At 44.6% G+C, this 5,112-nt stretch overlaps 1 long non-coding RNA gene across 2 annotated transcripts; it reads left to right on the plus strand.

The window, feature by feature from the left end:
• The first annotated feature begins 815 nt into the window (after positions 1-815).
• LOC140593258 (uncharacterized) lies at positions 816-4,421 on the plus strand. Of its 2 annotated transcripts, none has more exons than XR_011993511.1 (4): positions 816-1,310; positions 2,355-2,780; positions 2,902-2,928; positions 3,820-4,421. It is a non-coding gene; the product is annotated as an uncharacterized lncRNA (long non-coding RNA). The 2 variants fall into 2 exon arrangements; XR_011993512.1 differs by lacking the exon at positions 816-1,310 and adding an exon at positions 1,572-1,666.
• The last annotated feature ends 691 nt before the right edge of the window (positions 4,422-5,112 follow it).

The raw sequence follows: 5,112 nt of genomic DNA on the forward strand, positions 1-5,112 counted from the left end.
GGGTTGGACTCCGTCAGGGCTGCCCTTTGTCACCGATTCTGTTCATAACTTTTATGGACAGAATTTCTAGGCGCAGCCAGGGCGTTGAGGGTGTCCGGTTTGGTGACCTCAGGATTAGGTCTCTGCTTTTTGCAGATGATGTGGTCCTGTTGGCTTCATCGGACCGTGACCTTCAGCTCTTGCTGGGACAGTTCGCAGCCGAGTGTGAAGCGGCTGGGATGAGAATCAGCACCTCCAAATCTGAGACCATGGTCCTCAGCCGGAAAAGGGTAGAATGCTCTCTCCGGGTCGGGGATGGGATCCTTCCCCAAGTGGAGGAGTTTAAGTATCTCGGGGTCTTGTTCACGAGTGGGGGGACGATGGAGCGGGAGGTCGACAGGCGGATCGGTGCGGCGTCCGCAGTGATGCGGGCGCTGCATCGGTCTGTCATGGTGAAGAAGGAGCTGAGCCAAAAGGCGAAGCTCTCGATTTACCAGTCGATCTACGTTCCTACCCTCACTTATGGTCACGAGCTGTGGGTAGTGACCGAAAGAACGAGATCGCGAGTGCAAGTGGCCGAAATGAGTTTCCTCCGCAGGGTGGCTGGGCTCTCCCTTAGAGATAGGGTGAGGAGCTCGGTCATTCGGGAGGGACACAGAGTAGAGCCGCTGCTCCTCCGCATTGAGAGGAGTCAGATGAGGTGGCTCGGGCATCTGATTAGGATGCCTCCTGGACGCCTCCCTGGTGAGGTGTTCCGGTCATGTCCCACTGGGAGGAGGCCCCGGGGAAGACCCAGGACAGCCTGGAGGGACTACAGTATGTCTCTCGGCTGGCCTGGGAACGCCTCAGGATTCCCCCAGAGGAGCTGGATGAAGTGGCCGGGGAGAGGGAAGTCTGGGTTTCCCTGCTGAGACTGCTGCCCCCGCGACCCGACCTCGGATAAGCGGGAGAAAATGGATGGATGGATGGTGGACCTAGAGGGTTGGGTGCGTCTGTGGGAAAACCGCAATGGCATCACGTCGGCCGACGTTTCCTGGCTCAAAGAGGACACTGAAAGAGGGACGTTCACACCTGTTCAAATCTAGAGAGACCACACTGGACACCTGAAGAGGCGACGGGTAATGAAATCAGACCGCATGTAATTTTACCCACCAGAGTGTCCTGGCTAAGTCAGGGGTTCTTTGCCAAACCCAGACCTCTTTTTCCGTGGCAGTGTCTTTGTGTGGTGTCCCGATGGAGTGTGGAGATGCTCCCTGTAGTGTCCTCGAGGTGATGCGTGTGTGGGAACAGGACAGAATGCTCACCTCTACAAGTCTGGCTATCACCACCAGGTATTAATTCACATTAATTAATGTTAGAGTTATTGTAATAAAGTGGAATATTTATTACTGTGTATTTAAACATACAAATATAAGTACAGTACATCATATGCCTCTGTTTTGCCTTTAAATATGCACTTCAAGTACATCACATTTGCGATGTGTCCAACTGGTATACAATGCTGACGGAGGTCCTGTGTTGAGGACCGTGCACAAAGGCAGCCTGGAGCGGAGAAGGTGGCACGATCGGTCGGTGGCTCGAATGGGATCCTGCTATTTTATCACAACTAACAAGGCTCATCAAGCCATGATTCCTACCATTCTTACCACCAAGTGAGCATACAGCACTGTAGGAATTATTAGTTCAGGTAAATTTTAATATCTCCACCAATGTTTTGAAATTAATTATTTAATGCTGATTATTAACCAATTGTTATGCCGAATGGTCGGCTCCTCCAAACTCAATTGCGGTATCCCCATGAGTCTGTTAATGAGAGACTTAAATGAGATTCACTAATTACCAGGTTTGCTTAGTAACCTGGGTTAGAAGGCTCATCCAGCGAGCTGCATCACCAGGTAATGTAAACGATTGGTAGCGAAGCTCCCCTCACGGCCGATGAGAGTCTTGCAATATTTCAGGCGAGTTTGAGGTTTCAGGGCGTGTAACTAGACCGCACAGAGGCAGGGACTATTGTGAGCACTCAATGAACGGAGGCTGAAGTTGTGTAAAAGACATGCATTTATTCCTAACTAACGCTACAACTAACATAAGACAGACATTACATCTAACACAAACAACAAACACGAAATAACAGAATAGAAACAATGTAATTATGGAAATGCAATGACCGGAGTTAAAGGAGTAACCTTAAAAGGGAAATACTGTTCTGCAAAGCAAGCACAATTTGTGGAAACATGACCCTAAAGTCATATAGCAGGTTAACAGAACAGCTTGGGTTGTTGGAATGAAAGGAAGTTGATTTACTTATTATTCCAACACCTTTGTACAATTTATTGTGATGTCCAGGCCCTCATTGCGCAGTGCGGCCCTAACAGGTTTACCTGGTAAGCGGCATTGCACGGTGGAACTGGGACAGGAGCTCGGATGCCATGTTTGGTGGCAGAGGACGGCACCACAGGATCTACTATGCGCCGCTGATCGTCCACCTCAACGCCGCTATCGGCAGCTGTTCGGAGACTGTGGAAGAGAATTTCCGGACCCCTGGTGATGTCCCTTCCAACGAGCCGCTTGGGTTAGAGTACCTGTTCAGCCAGAGCATGGGTGAATCTGGGACCTTTTCCCTTAACGGCCTTGTCGACGATGGACCTGGTCCGGAGGAGGAGGTGGTTCAGCCTGGGCAGCCCGATCCAGACGAGGCGTATCAGAGCGATGAGGCGGCACAGAACGATGTTCTGGATGCTGTCCTTTCCCACATCACATTCACCAGTGACGAAACTTCCACTGTTTATCCCCCGGCCTTTGTGAGTAGTTGTGTCACTTCTAGATTGAAATACAACGCAATTGTTACTGCAGAAAGTCTATGTATTTGGCCAAAATTATTAAAACTTATTAATACTAATTATATATTTTTCCCTCTGGCAGGAAATGACATAAACATGTCACCACATAGTAAGTAAGACATTATTCTAGAGATATAAATGGAAAAAAATATACAGTCAAACCTTGGATTGCGAGTAACTTGGTTTCTGAGTGTTTTGCAAGACGAGCTAAATTTTAAAATAAATTTTACCTTGATAAACAAGTGAGATCTTGCAATACGAGTATTACTTATACGCTTTGTCTGCCCAGCGTCATGTGATCACAGCCAATGGTTCTTCTCTCGCTCTCTCCCTCTCGCTGTGGGATTGTGGGTAATCGTTTCCCATGCACGGTCTCAGTCAGCGTGCCTCACTCGTATACTCAAAATTTAGTAGAAAAGCACCACCCGAATAAGGGTGTAGCAGTGCGAGAGATGAATCTGTTTAACGGCAATGCAATGTCCACATTTCTGCGGAATCGAAAAGGAGGCAAAAGAGGCTGTCATTGGATATGTTTCTTGTTAAAGTTGCACAAAAAGAAAAAGATTCCTGTGAGCCAACAGAGGGCAGTGATTCTGTTAGTTATAGTGAAAGTCATCCTACAAAATAACCCTCCTCTTCTCCTCTCTCTCGTCTCCCTCACACCATGCACGATTCTTTTCAAAGGCAAAGTGCAGGTTAATTTGTTTTATGTATTTTTACTTTATATTTTGAATTAATCGTTTTTTATGAATATTTTTGGGTTGTGGAACAAATCATCTGAGTTTCCATTACTTCTAATGGGAAAATTTCCTTCGATATACGAGTGCTTTGGATTAGAGCACGTTTCCAGAACAAATTATGCTCGCAATAGGTTTTACTGTATATATCTGGATTTTTTTCATTTATATCTCTAGAATAATGCCACAGTCAGCATCGCTGAGAAAAACCCCACCCACCTCTACCATCCCCAGACCTGTGACCTCCCTCTCTGCATCTGCAGCAGCCCCTGTGATTGCTGGCCCCTCCACACGGCCCATAATGCTCGCCAGTCAGTCAGCTCCTGTGACTGTTGGTCTGCCCACATCAGTCTGTCCATCTGTGCCCATGATGCCTGCTTCTAAGACTGTAAGCACATGCCACAGCACTGGCAGTCCTTCAGCCTGGGAGAGAGCTACGCAGTACAAGCGTAAACTGAAGGAAGCCCCCTCAGGTGTTGGAGAGAAACTGTCACGGATACAAAATCTCCCTGTTTGTACACTCTGCGGCCAACCAACCCAGGGACACAAAAGGTACAACAACAAAAAAAAGGTTTCTGCACGGTAAAAATGATGTCTCCATCTAAAGGTCTGAGCAATAGAGTGTAAGCTAGCTACGAACACTTTACCTCTGTTGTAGATAACTTGTAGGAATGAGGTGTAGCTCCTCTTCATCTTTTCAGCTTCTCCCTTTGGGGATTGCCAAATGTAAATAGTTTTTAGAACATTGTATTTAAACCATGTTCAGTGTTTTTTGTTAATTGCCTTAACTGTAGTGTCGTAGTGTTGTCAATTTATTGTAAAGGTAAACAGCTGCATTTTTTTTGACAGATTGTAAATGGTTTTCATTTTTAATGGATTTTTGTTTTTAATAAAGAATAGTGCTATGTGCGCTTTTTTTTTTTACATCTATACATAATGCTATCGTATGAGCGCTTTTTTACATCTATATAATTTTACCAAATTTGTTCAATAATGTGGTCAGTGCAAGTTGTGGAATGTCAATTATTTAATGCAACAATTAAAAAGTATTATTTATCAAAAAATGCTATGTAGTATGTGAGGTAAGGACAATATGATACTTTTCTACATGTTGCAAGAGAAAGGTCAATCTATCTTAAATCTGTCCGCCAATAGTAACAAGAACCTTTATAATGACTAATGTAAATGACATTTAGAAAAAAGACAAAGCATTACACACATATACTTTGAATAATTTGTTTCATAGATTGATTCACTGATACAGTAACATTGTCACATAGCAAATTAGACAGCATTTGCTTGTACAAATATAATTTAAAAATGATCAAATAACTTGAATGACATATAATTTGATTATGCAAATACACTTAAACATTACAACCGTCATAAATGCCATGAACTACATGATTTACTTGTGCTTTAAAGAGATTAAAAGAAGTCACATGATTAAGCAGATGTACTTAGGGTCCTGCTTTTCACCATCATGGCGAGCAACAGTCACCACCTCTGTAAACAAAGACAATTGCTTGAACAATTAAAACACACTATACCAAAAA

Source organism: Paramormyrops kingsleyae, chromosome 10, assembly GCF_048594095.1.
Source record: "Paramormyrops kingsleyae isolate MSU_618 chromosome 10, PKINGS_0.4, whole genome shotgun sequence".
Lineage (NCBI taxonomy): Eukaryota > Metazoa > Chordata > Actinopteri > Osteoglossiformes > Mormyridae > Paramormyrops > Paramormyrops kingsleyae.